The sequence below is a fragment of the Pristiophorus japonicus genome, chromosome 8 (assembly GCF_044704955.1).
Source record: "Pristiophorus japonicus isolate sPriJap1 chromosome 8, sPriJap1.hap1, whole genome shotgun sequence".
NCBI lineage: Eukaryota > Metazoa > Chordata > Chondrichthyes > Pristiophoridae > Pristiophorus > Pristiophorus japonicus.
Genome location: NC_091984.1, coordinates 159,843,359 through 159,857,486, shown reverse-complemented (window position 1 = coordinate 159,857,486; position 14,128 = coordinate 159,843,359). Strand labels below are relative to the sequence as shown.

At 47.1% G+C, this 14,128-nt stretch overlaps 1 protein-coding gene across 5 annotated transcripts in view; it reads left to right on the top strand.

Annotated features, from left to right (window-relative positions):
* The window catches only part of rabgap1l (RAB GTPase activating protein 1-like), a 626,729-nt gene that overhangs the window by 339,768 nt on the left and 272,833 nt on the right, over nt 1-14,128 (top strand). The gene's annotated exons all lie outside the window — the stretch shown is intronic.

The following is a 14,128-nucleotide window of genomic DNA, read 5'->3' as shown; positions in this document are numbered from 1 at the left end:
TCACGGCCAGACTGCACACACAGGTCGTCTGCAGCATTAAACACAATATCTGTCGCTGCTGGTGAGATTGGAAAACTGGGTTTGTGCCCAATTAAGTGGCTGGGCTTTTAACCTGTTTTCACAGAGGATGTGACTCCCACATTACAACAGCGACTACATTTTAAATGCACTTCATTGGCTGTAAAGTGTTTTGGAACATCCTGAGGTCATGAAAGACGCTATTCTAAATGCTAATTCTTTCTTTCTACATTTTTCCTTTTGTTTAAATCTGACCCTGAAAGGCTGTGTTTAATCCACTTTTGGGACAATGGTATTTTCTTTACTGCTTGTAGGCTGGTTCTATTGATTTACATACAGGCGGAGTGTAAATCAGCTCATCCTCTGCCGAGCAGATAACGTGACCAGGGAGCTGATACAAGGTGGCAGCTCGCCTTGCCATGGCAGAGGGGAATTGAGATGAAAGTTGTAGTCTTTGTCGCCCAGGACAAGAGGAAGGGTGTGTGAGGTCACAGTCATTGCATGCACTTCTTTTTATTGGTCAGGTTGTGATCTGTGCACAGTGCCTGTGTGGGGATGACTGATATATACATATGTGCACAGGGAAAGCATGTGTTCGGTAAGATTGTAATATATACCACGGAAGAGTGGGTGCTGTAAGATTGTAATATAGACCACGGGAGAGGGTGCGCTGTAAGATTGTAATATAGACCATGGGAGAGGGGGTGCTGTAAGATTGTAATATAGACCATGGGAGAGGGGGTGCTGTAAGATTGTAATATAGACCACGGGAGAGGGTGCGCTGTAAGATTGTAATATAGACCATGGGAGAGGGGGTGCTGTAAGATTGTAATATAGACCACGGGAGAGGGTGCGCTGTAAGATTGTAATATAGACCATGGGAGAGGGGGTGCTGTAAGATTGTAATATAGACCACGGGAGAGGGGGTGCTGTAAGATTGTAATATAGACCACGGGAGAGGGTGCGCTGTAAGATTGTAATATAGACCACGGGAGAGGGGGTGCTGTAAAATTGTAATATAGACCACGGGAGAGGGTGGGCTGTAAGATTGTAATATAGACCACGGGAGAGGGGGTGCTGTAAGATTGTAATATAGACCACGGGAGAGGGTGCGCTGTAAGATTGTAATATAGACCACGGGAAAGGGTGGGCTGTAAGATTGTAATATAGATCACGGGAGAGGGTGGGCTGTAAGATTGTAATAAAGACCATGGGAGAGGGGGCGCTGTAAGGTTGTAATATGGGACTAACTATTTGTACTGCACTTTGTTTGACAGACAGGCGTCTGTCCAGCCCCGCTCCACCCTGCCCATAGTGCACTTTTTTGACCGACAGGCGACAAGACCCGCCCCTGTCAAACTCCGCCCACCCCCCGGCCGAATCATTCCAGCCACGTGGTGCTGAGAAGCAGGACCTGAGACTCTGAGTCTCTCCCCACCGCGGGCCTGGGCCCAATAGTGGCAGGAGGGGGCCCGATGGCGGCGGGAAGGACAGTGATTTATTTCCAAGTCAAGATGGTGTGTAACCTGGAGCAGAACGTGGAGGTGGTGGTGTTCCCATGTGCCTGCTGCCCTTGTCCTTGGGTGGTAGAGGTTGCGGGTTTGAGAGATGCTGCCGAAGAAGCCTGGGCGAGTTGCTTCAGTGCATCTTGTAGATGGTACACACTGCAGCCACGGTGCACCGGTGGTGGATGGAGTGAATGTTGAAGGTGGTGGATGGGGGGCCGATCAAGCGGGCTGCTTTGTCCTGGATGGTGTCGAGCTTCGAGAGTTGTTGGAGCTGCACTCATCCAGGCAAGTGGAGAGTGTTCCATCACACTCCGGACTTGTGCCTTGTAGATGGTGGAAAGGCTTTGGGGACTCAGGAGGTGAGGCACTCGCCACAGAATACCCAGCCTCTGACCTGCTCTTGTCACCACAGTATTTATGTGGCTGGTCCAGTTAAGTTTCTGGTCAATGGTGACCCCCAGGATGTTGATGGTGGGGGAATCGGTGAGGGCAATGCCGTTGAATGTCAAGGGGCTGTGGTTAGACTCTCGCTAGTTAGAGATAGTCACTGCATCGCATTTCTGTGGCGCGAATGTTACTTGCCACTTATCAACCCAAGCCTGGATGTTGTCCAGGTCTTGCTGCATGCAGGCATGGATTGCTTCATATCTGAGGAGTTGCGAATGGAACTGAACACTGTGCAGTCATCAGCGAACATCCCCACACTTCTGACCTTATGATGGAGAGAAGGTCATTGATGAAGCAGCTAAAGATGGTTGAGCCTAGTACACTGCCCTGCGGAACTCCTGCAGCGATGTCCTAGGGTTGTGATGATTGACCTCCAACCACCACAACCATCTTCCTTTGTGCTAGATATGACTCCAGCTAGTGGAGAGTTTTCCCTCTGATTCCCATTGACTTCAGTTTTACTAGGGCTCAGTCAAATGCTGCCTTGATGTCAAGAGCAGTCACTCTCAGCTCACCTCTGGAATTCAGCTCTTTTGTCCATGGTGGGACCAAGGCTGTAATGAGGTCTGGAGCCGAGTGGTCCTGTCGGAACACAAACTGGGTATCGAGTGAGCAGGTTATTGGTGAGTAAGTGCTGCTTGATAGCACTGTTGACAACACGTTCAATCACTTTGCTGATGATTGAGAGTAGACTGATGGGGCCGTAATTGGCCGGATTGAAGTTATCCTGTTTTTTGTGGACATGCCATACCTGGGCAGTTTTCCACATTGTCGGTAGATGCCAGTGTTGTAGCTGTACTGGAACAGCTTGGTTAGAGGCTCGGCTAGTTCTGGAGCACAAGAAAAGGGACTACACATTAAATGGTAGGATACTGAGAAGTGTAGAGGAACAAAGGGACCTTGGAGTGCAGGTCCACAGATCCCTGAAGGTAGCAGGCCAGGTTGATAAGGTGGTTAAGAAGGCATACGGAATGCTTGCCTTTATTAACCGAGGCATAGAATACAAGAGCAGAGGGGTTATGCTTGAACTGTATAAAACACTAGTTAGGCCACAACTAGAGTACTGCGTGCAGTTCTGGTCACCACATTGCAGGAAGGATGTGATTGCACTGGAAAGGATACAGAGGAGATTTACGAGGATGTTGCTGGGAGTGGAGATTATATAGGCTGGATTTATTTTCATTGGAACAGAGGAGACCGAGAGGAGATCTCATTGAGGTGTACAAAATTATGAGTGGGCCTAGATATAGTGGATAAAAAGAGCCTATTTCTCTTAGCAGAGGGGCTAACAACCAGGGGGTATAAATTTAAAGTAATTGGTAGAAGGATTTGAGGGGAAATTTATTCATGCAGTGGCTTGTGGGGGTCTGGAACTCACTGCCTGAAAGGGTGGTAGAGGCAGAAACCCTCACCACATTTAAAAGGTGCTTGGATGGGCTCTTGAAGTGTCGTAACCTGCAGGATTACGGACCTAGTACTGGATTAGGCTGGATAGCCTCTTGTTGGCTAGCATGGACACGATGGGCCGAAATGGCCTCCTTCCGTGCTGTAAACTTCTATGATTCTATGACAGCCGGCATATTGTCGGGGCGCATAGCCTTTGCTGTACCCAGTGCGCTCAGCCATTTCTTGATACCACGTGGAGTGAATTGAATTGGCTGAAGACTGGCTTCTGTGATGTTGGGGACCTCAGGAGGAGGCCGATATGGACTATCCATTCGGCACTTTTGGCTGAAGGTGGTTGCAAACGCTTCAGCCTTGTCTTTTGCATTCGCATGCTGGGCACTGCCACCATTGAGGATGAGGATATTCATAGACCCTCTTCCTCCCATTAGTTTAATTATATCGCGCCTTTCATGTCCCAAAGCGATTCACAGCCAATAAAGTACTTTTGGAGTGTAGTCACTATTGTAAGGTAGGAAACGCGACAACCAGTTTGGGCACAGCTAAGTTCCACAAACAGCAATGTAATAATGACCAGATAATCTTTTTAGTGATGTTGATTGAGGGATAACTATTCACCAGGACACGGGGCTGAACTCCCCTACTCTTTTAAATAGTTTTTTGATCTCTTGCATCCACCTGAGAGGACAAACGGGTTATCGGTTTAACGTTTTATCTGAAGGACAGCACCTCCAATCGTGCAACAGTCCGTCAGTACAGTACTACACTTTAGTGTCAGCCTAGACAAGTCTCTGGAGTCAGGCTTGAACCCACGACCTTCTGACTTGGAGGCGAAGTGCTCTTCACTGAGCCAAGCCGATACTGCGGTAGAGGTGAAGAGTCTCATCAGTCGTCTTCATCATCATCGGCAGTCCCTCGGAATCGAGGAAGACTTGCTTCCGCTCTTAGAATGTGTCCTTAGGTAGCTGTACAGTCCAATACGAGAACCACAGTCTCTGTCACAGGTGGGACAGATAGTCGTTGAGGGAAAGTGAGTGGGACAGGTTTGCCGTACGCTCTTTCCGCTGCCTGCGCTTGATTTCTGCATGCTCTCAAGCAATGAGACTCGAGGTCCTCTTGGATGCACTTCCTCCACTTAGGGCGGTCTTTGGCCAGGGACTCCCAGGTGTCGGGGATAAAGTAGGCAGCTCTGTAGTGCGTTTACCTGGCTGCTACAACTAACCTGGCCACGGTGCCTTCAAACCCACTCCTCCAAACATAGGGCCCATTGCACTTGGTATCAACGCTTTCATCCGTTATTGTATCTGAGGAGTGACAGGCAAGTAATGTCTGCAGCAATCATGTAATGGGACAGAAGGGAGGATCTGGTGCATTGGCTGTTAAAGGGAGATCAGACTGTGATTGCTTGTGGGACAGTATGATGGATGGCCTGGTGTTGATTGAATGATAGCGTGGTGATGGATTGCTCTGAGGTGCAGTGCTCCTGGAGTCATGGCGATCACTCAGCAGCCACTCAGTTTGCTGCTTCTCTTATATAGCAACTTTGAAAAACAAACCTATCTAATTCTCTTCCCCCCACTACCCCATTTCTGATATCTGCTGCTCGGCCTCCCCTGTTAACGTGCCCATACTTGTATCCTTTGTGTGAAATCGTTTTGCCTGATTTTCCTGCTTAATCTCAATTTTCAATCAAAATGTGCGCTTGTTATTAAAATCTTTGGCGGTGCGAATCATTCGTCAGAATTTTAAAACGAGTTTATCTCAAAGTGTCTCTTTCAATCAGAATCTAACCCGATCACTTTGATTCCTGACATCTGATATCCTGTTCTATACTACACTCTCTCAAAACCAATAACGTGTGGTATGCTGGCAAATACTGCCAGGCTGGTTTAACCAATAAAAAAGAAAGACTTGGATTTATATAGCACTTTTCGCGACCACCGGACGTCTCAAAGCGGTTTTCAGCCAATGAAGTACTTTTGGAGTGTAGTCACTGTTGTACTGTGGGAACTGCAGCAGCCAATTTGCGCACAGCAAGCTCCCACAAACAGCAATGTGATAATGACCAGATCATCTGTTTTTTGTTATGTTGATTAAGGGATAAATATTGGCCAGGACACCGGGGATAACTCCCCTGCTTTTCTTCAAAATAGTGCCATGGGATCTTTTACGTCCACCTGAGGGGACAGACAGGGCCTCAGTTTAACCTCTCGCCTGAAAGAAGGCACCTCCGACAGTGCAGCGCTCCCTCAACACTGCACTGGAGTGTCAGCCTAGATTTGTTTGTGCTCAAGCAATGCTTTATTCATCAATAATATCACCTTTTTCCATTTATACCCTGCAGTTAATGCAACCTAGTGCATTGCTGATGGACTGATGACCGACTGGGATGTAGTTTACAACCTGTGTGACCTGTCAGTCTACTCTGCGCAAATATAGCCCATTTGTGTGGTTTCCGAGATCGTTGTCATGTGCCAGCCATCTGTCCTGGCCAATATTTATCCCACAACCAACATCACTTAAAAAAACAGAGGATTTGGTCATTATCGCATTGCTTTTTGTGGAACTTTGCTGTGCACAAATTGGCTGCCGCTTTTGCTACATTACAGCAGTACTTCATTGGCTGCAAAGCGCTTTGGGAAGTCCTGAGGTCATGAAAGGCGCTTTATAAATACATGTTTATATTATAGTTTATGTTAAATCAGGAATTTAGAAGCTAAGAAAAAATAGCTCTGTTAAGCGAGTGCGCTGTCTTGAAGGCAGCTACAGTGTCTAAAATTACAGATACGAATCTAAATCATTCAACTCTATCCATGCTTTTTTTTTTAAAGTGCAGTCTCTAGGCTAATTTAATGTGTTTGAGAACAATTATACTTAAGCTGATACACTTTAATGTTGTGCAATACTCCTCATCTCAAAATGTTCCACTCCTGTTACACGGCTCAAAGTGCTCCCTCCAAGCTCGACCCCAAATTGCAAAGACAAAAATCTATAATTGTTCTGCTGTGCACTTTTTGAAATTCGAATTGGCAGCGAAAGAAGAAAAAAAATCACACATTCACCTTACCAGGCTGCCTTGCAATCAGCCACCACTGTACAAATTAAATACAGGCGATAGTATAATTCTGCTAATTCTTGAAAAAACTGAATTGTAAATGTCAATGTAAATGGCATTTATGAATTAATTATGTTTCAGAATGCTCTATAAACCATGAACCATGAAGATAATTCACATGGTGTGGCCTCTGCTGTTTAACCCAGTCACATCTAATTTCAATATACCTTTTCCAAAACTACAGAAGTGAAGTTGTTGCTGTACGTATTGTGTCATCCAACGCCATCAAGCCAGCATTTCAAGTAACAGACTTGAGCAGATATTCCAAGCTGACACTTTAGTTCAGAGTGCCGCACTGTCGGAGGTGCAGTCTTTTGGATGTGACATTAAACCGAGTAATTTTTCAGATGAGAAGTTAAACCATCTGCCCTCCCAGGTGGACGTAAAAGATCCCATTGCACTATTCGAAGAAGAGCAGGTGAGTTCTCCCCAGTGTCCTGGATAGGTTTGCCGCACGCTCTTTCCGCTGCCTGTGCTTGATTTCTGCATGCTCTCAGCGACGAGCCTCGAGGTGCTCAGCGTCCTCCCGGATGCATTTCCTCCACTTCGGGCGGTCTTTGGCCAGGGACTCCCAGGTGTTGTTGGGATGTTGCACTTTATCAGGGAGGCTTTGAGGGTGTCCTTGTAACGTTTCCGCTGCCCACCTTTGGCTCGTTTGCCGTGAAGGACATTGAAACTGGCATAGACCTGTTATTCTGAATGGCCTGTCTCTGTGTTGTAAAATTCTATGAAACCTGCTTTTAAGGGGGCAAGTCTATCAGATTATATTTGTAAGAATTAAATGATTAAGAATATATATATATATATTCTGTAAAGATACTTCCATGTTTGAAGCGTTGTGTTTTATTTCTGTCGCTGGGTATCATTTATTTGCCGAGCTGTCCAAGTCAGAGCAACTTCAGTGCAGAAGGGGGAAAGATTAGTGTGGCTGATGAGCTTATTTCTGTATATGTCGCAAATATAAACCCATTGAGTGTGAGTATCTCCTAACTCATCGTGTAGTCTCATCTGTAGAGTGTGGGTTTCTCCAAATTAGTAAATGAAAGGGAAGGGGGAGGGTTGATAAATGGCATTCAATCTCTGTGCTTCTCTCCGCTAATTCCTCACTGCTGCCTCCTTGCTCAGGCCTTGTTTATTTAAAGCCCGAGGGACTTGAAACGCAATTTGAGCTAATTCGGCAGAAATGCATCTTGGAGTGTGTTTGAAACAGATGAGCTGAATTGCGGTTTGAGGTATGTGACAGTGATAATCTATCACTTCGACTCATTAACTCAGTAACACGTAAAACTATCATCTGTGTAAAGTTTCATCTCAACATGACTGAAGGTAGATGAGGCCGCTCATCTGTTTCTGTTTCACTGCAAAGCTTCTTTATCCAGGTTTTTCTGCTGCTACTCCCACAGCTCTATAGGAGCTCTATAGGTCTCCAGTCGTCCTGGTTAATCCTTGCCACTGGACCAAGACCTAGCTCTGTCAAGCCCGTGTGGTGGCTGGTGTGCAAAGGCTGCCACACGTTAAAAAAATCCACGCACAGGCATCTTCCACCCCCTCAACTGGAGTTCAGGACTGGAACATCGGGTCCTTCAATGAAGCATCTATCAATTCATGTGGAAGCAAGTCATCCTCGTTCGAGGGACCACCTATGATGATAGGTGCCATATATCCTCCAGTACTTCACCCAAATACAAAGAAAGACTTGCATTTCTATAGCACCTTTCACAACCTCAGGACGTCCCAAAGCGCTTTATAGCCAATCAGATACTCTTGCAGTGTAGTCACTGTTGACTAATCCACGCATTCCTGGCTGGCCTTCCACATTCTACCCTATGTAAACTTGATGATCCAAAACTCGGCTGCCCGTGTCCTAACTCCCACCAAGTCCCCCTCACCCATCACCCCCTGTGCTCGCTGACCTACATTGGCTTCCGGTTAAGCAACGCCTCGATTTCAAAATTCTCATCCTTGTTTACAAATCCCTCCATGGCCTCTCCCCTCCCTATCTCTATAATCTCCAACAGCCCCACAACCCCCCGAGATGTCTGCACTCCTCTAATTCTGCCCTCCTGAGCATCCCTGATTATAATCGCTCAACCATTGGTGGCCGTGCCTTCTGTTGCCTAGGCCCCAAGCTCTGGAACTCCCTCCCTAAACCTTTACGCCTCTCTACCTCTCTTTCCTCCTTCAAGACGCTTCTTAAAACACACCTCTGACCAAGCTTTTGGTCACCTACCCTAATTTCTACTTATGCGGCTCGGTGTCAAATTTTTATCACATAATACTCCTGTGAAGTGCCTTGGGATGTTTCACTATGTTAAAGGCGCTATATAAATACAAGTTGTTGTTAAATGGCCGTTTAGCATCACACAAGTAAATACAAGTTGTTGTTGTAATGTAGTAAGCCCGGCCACCAATTTGCGCACAGCAAGCTCCCACACACAGCAATATGATAATGACCCAATAATCTGTTTTAGGTGCTGGTTGAGGAATAAATATTGACCTCCCTATCTCTGTAACCTCTTCAGCCCGACAACTAACGATCTCTGTAAGCTGCGTGACTGTGCAGCGCCCCACGGAACCCGCGCAGCTCCTCGCTGGCTTTTCAATACAAAACTCATGCATGGATAGTATGATGAATGGCCCGTCTTGCCGAACAGAGCCAAACAGAATTAGAGAGAACATTACCTAAAACCCTCCCACATCTCTGCGCTCCTCCAATTCTGGCCGCTTGTGCATTCCCGATTTTAATCGCTCCACCATGGGCGGCTGTGTCATCGCTGCTGTGAAACGCCTTGAGATGTTTTACTATGTTAAAGGCGCTATATAAATGCAAGTAGTTGGTCATCATCATCATCATAGGCAGTCCTTCGGAATCGAGGAAGACTTGCTTCCACTCTTAAAAATGAGTCCTTAGGTGGCTGAACAGTCCAATGCGAGAACCACAGTCCGTGTCACAAGTGGGACAGATAGTCGTTGAGGGATAGGGTGGGCAGGGAACCTGGTTTGCCGCACGCTCTTTCCGCTGCCTGCGCTTGGTTTCTGCATGCTCTTGGCGATGAGACTCGAGATGCTCAGCGCCCTCCCGGATGCACTTTCTCCACTTAGGGTGGTCTTTGGCCAGGGACTCCCAGGTGTCGGTGGGGATGTTGCACTTTATCGGGGAGGCTTTGAGGGTGTTCCTGCAACATTTCCTCTGCCCACCTTTGGCTCGTTTGCCGTGAAAGAGTTCTGAGTAGAGCGCTTGCTTTGGGAGCCTCTTATCTGGCATGTGAACGATGTGGCCTGCCCAGCGGAGCTGAACAAGTGTGGTCAGTTGGTGCTGCACTGTCGGAGGTGCCGTCTTTGGGATGAGACGTTAAACCGAGGCCCTGTATGCTCTCTCAGGTGGACGTAAAAGATCCCATGGCATGAAGAACAGGGGAGCTCTGCAAGGTGTCCTGGCCAATATTTATCCCTCAACCAACATCACTAAAACAGATTATCTGTTCATTATCACATTGCTGTTTGAGGGTGCTTGCTGTGTGCAAATTTGCTTGCTGCATTTCCTCTATTACAACACTTTAAAAAAAAAAGTGTTTGATTGGCTGTAAAGCACTTTGAGGTGTCCTGGAGCCCTGAAAGGTGCTGTATAATTGCAGGTCTTTTTCTGTCTAACATCCCGGTGAGCACCAATACCCTTGGTTTAACCTCACACACCCGCACTCCATATTGAAGCATTATTGAAGAGAGATTTGAAAGTTCTTTGTTGTATAGAGCGGCAAATATTTGGGTCCAACGGCTGGCTTCTGTCTCCATTTTCTCGTGGGTGATGATATTCTCGGAACCCTTGATTAAGATGCAGCCTGTAGCTAACTTGCAGCTCTATTATTCACCACTTATAGAGGTATACCTTCTCACAGTAAAGCTGCCCCGTGCTTGTCTAATTCTAAACCTTAACAACCTGCTGTGTGATAGGACTGATGGCGCTGTCCTTATTGACCTCTACAAAAGACATGTTGGCACAGAGTTTACTGTAGCTTCCAGATATAGCCGCAATTGATCCGTGGATTCCATAGTTTGCTGCCACTTCTGCTATCTGTGAGAGGTGCCAATGTGGCCATAGACATCGAGTGTACTGTTACACACACAGCTGATTTACCAATCCACTTACAGCGACAAAGTAATTGCACAGATTCATTAAATGGGCCTGTCAGAAACTCTTCCTTAGAGATCCCTGCAGGCTCAGCCGTGATTGCACTGGCATCGTAGTAGCTCCATTTAGGTAATCAGAAAATTAATGCGCTGATAACACAGAGTTATCCAGAGTCAGCAGGCCGGGGCCATTAGAGGGATCAGCACGTGCTGCTGCAGGAGGGCGATAGCTGACTGCAGTGTGGGCAGATACAGCAGGAGCAGCGAGGTCGGGGCGAAGGAGCGGCAAGAGTTCGTAGAGGGATGTGATCGGGACCTGGGAGAGGCGTGAGTTCTGGGCCCAGGGGCAGCATGGGCCAGCCCACACTGCGATATGTGTGCGCACTAGGTCCATGCAGCAGAGCTGGTCTCCAGTCGTCTTGGTTAACCCTTGCCACTGGATCAAGACCTAGCTCTGTCAAGCCCGTGTGGTGGCTGGTGTGCAATGGCCCCACACGTTAAAAAAAAATCCACGCACAGGCATCTTCCACCCTTCAGGATGTAGTTCAGGACCTGGAATATTAAGTCCTTCATTGAAACACCTGTGAACTCATCCTTTTTCGGCGTGGAAGCAAGTCATCCTCGCTTCGAGGGACTGCCTATGGTGATGATGATCCTGAGACGGGTGGCCTCAGGTTTCCTTGTGGGAGCAGGAATAAATACTGGTCCAGAAATAAATGCTAAACAATGTTAATACGGATTCTTACTGGGCCTTTTCAGGCCATGGTCCTGCCAGGTTTTGCAGGGTGTATTTCTTTGGTGTCATATTTGACCCCAAGATGAGCTCCCGACCACATCGCATATCAGTGCCATTACCAAGACTGCTTATTTCCACCTCCGTAACATCGCCAGACCCCACCTCTGGCTCAGCTCATCTGCTGCTGAAACCCTCATCGATGCCTATCACTTGACTATTCCAACGCATTCCTGGCTGGCCTCCCACATTCTACTCTAGGTAAACATGAGGTCATCCAAAACTTGGCAGCTCGTGTCCTAACTCGCACCACGTCCCCCTCACCCATCACCCTTGTGCTCGCTGACCGTGTCCTAACTCGCACCAAGTCCCATTCACCCATCACCCCAGTGCTCGCTGACCTACATTGGCTCCCAGTTAAGCAACGCCTCGATTTCAAAATTCTCATCCTTATGTTCAAATTCCTCCATGGCCCTCACCCCTCCCTTTCTCTGTAATCTTCTCCAGCCCCACAACTCCCGGAGATGTCTGCGCTCCTCTAATTCTGCCCTCCTGAGCATCCGCGATTGTAATCACTCAACAATTGGTGGCCGTGCCTTCTGTTGCCTAGGCCCCAAGCTCTGGAACTCCCTCCCTAAACCTTTCCGCCTCTCTACCTAAACCTTTCTGCCTTTCTCCCTCTCCACAAACTGCGTTCCTTAGCCATCGACTCCATCCCTCTCCCTAGCATCTATCTGAGGTTGAACAAGACTGTTCACAACCTTGGTGTCATATTTGTCCCTGAAATGAGCTTCTGACCACACATCCGCAGCATAAATAAGACCGCCTATTTCCACCTCCGTAATATTGCCCATCTCCACCCCTACCTTAGCTCATTTGCTGCTGAAGCCCTCATCCATGCCTTTGTTACCTCTAGACTTGACTATTCCAACGCACTCCTGGCTGGCCTCCCACATTCTACCCTACGTAAACATGAGTTCATCCAAAACTCGGCAGCCCATGTCCTAACTCGCACCCAGTCCCGCTCACCCATCACCCCAGTGCTTGCTGACCTACATTGGCTCCCGGTTAAGCAACGCCTCGATTTTAAAATTTTCATCCTTATTTTCAAATCCCTCCATGGCCCTTGCCCCTCCCTATCTCTGTAATCTCCTTCAGTCCCACAACCCTCCGAGATATCTGTACTAATCCGATTCTGGCCGCTTGCGCATACATGATTTTGATATCTCCACTATTGGCAGCCATGCCTTCAGCTGCTGAGGTCCTAAGCTGTGGACCCTAAACCTCTCCACCATGCTCTCCTCCTTTATCATGCTCCTTAAAACCTATCTCTTTGTCCAAGCTTTTAGTCGTCTGTCCTGCTATCTCCTTATGTTGGTTGGTGTCAAATTTTGTTTGATAACGCTCCTGTGAGCGCCTTGACTACATTAAATGCACTATATAAATGCAAGTTGATGTTGTATCTCAAGCTAAAATGGAGTTGGACCCTGAATGACTTCAGCCGACCCCAATATTTCAATATTAATGAGGTCGTGGTCTCAGTGCTTCCAGAAACCCAGGAGTTGAAACAGCAGTGGGCGCAAATGTGACGAAAATGCAATGCATTACACCTATTCCAAAACTAAGGGCCATAGATATAAGATAATCACTTATAAGTCTAATAGGGTATTCAGGAGGAACTTCATTTGGCTATAATGTGTAACTCACTACCACAAGAAGTTGAGGTGAATATCATCGATGCATTTGAGGGAAAGCTAGAGTACATTAGGGAGAAAGGAATAGAAGGATATGGTGACTGGGTGAGATGAAGAGGGATGGGAGGAGCATAAACACCGGCGTAGACCAGCTGGGCCGAATAGCCTGTTTCTGTGCTATAAATTCTACGTCATAGCGCTTGACCATGCGAATAGGGTTAAAATCTGGGCAGAGGTCTTTACGCTGAGCCATGTTGACCAGTAACGTCAATAATTATTCAGCATATTCTTTATATTTATTTAACTTAAATTCTTGTATCATATGTATCAACCTGTATTTATGCAATATACGCTCGTTGAAAACTGCTGTGTAAATATTTCGGGTGGGGAGTCCCTTGTTAAAATGTCACTGACAGACGTGTGACATTTTGCTATGATGCCAGTAGGTGGCGGTGCCCCAGGAGCTATATTACCTGTAGTGCCCCTCGGTCACACCTGCTGTGGGTCACCCGAGGCCTCTTGTGCATGTCACACCATCCACCGGTGTGAAGGAATATTCGTATGTTTTGAATTTTAAATGTACAAATTCCCACCTCCATTTATTTATTTACATTTTATATAATATTTATCTTTAAATGTTATATTTTTAGGGCCATGCTACCATTGGCTGTTCGCAGCCCGAAACCGCTACCGCTGCTGCTTTTCTCGGTGATTTTTAGACCTGTTCACCTTTCCATCGTGATCAATGAAAAACAATGGAATGAAGCTCCGCACCCCGCTCTTCATGTGGGGGCGGGGGGTGGGGGGGAGAGGGGAGAGAGTTTGGGGTTACAGAGAGAAATCTACAGAGAGCAGCAGATTGGAGGGACAATAATGGATTGGATGTCAGTGAGATTCGGAAACATAGAAAGACAACAGCGAGAGATTGGGGTCACAGAGAAAATCAGGGACAGAGAATTGGAAAGATTGTGGTCACAGAGAATGGGAGAGATTGGGGTCAGGGAGAGAGAGAATCAGGGACAAAGAGAGAGTTTGCAGGAGAGAACGATTGATTGGAGGGCAGAGAAAGATTGAATGTAGG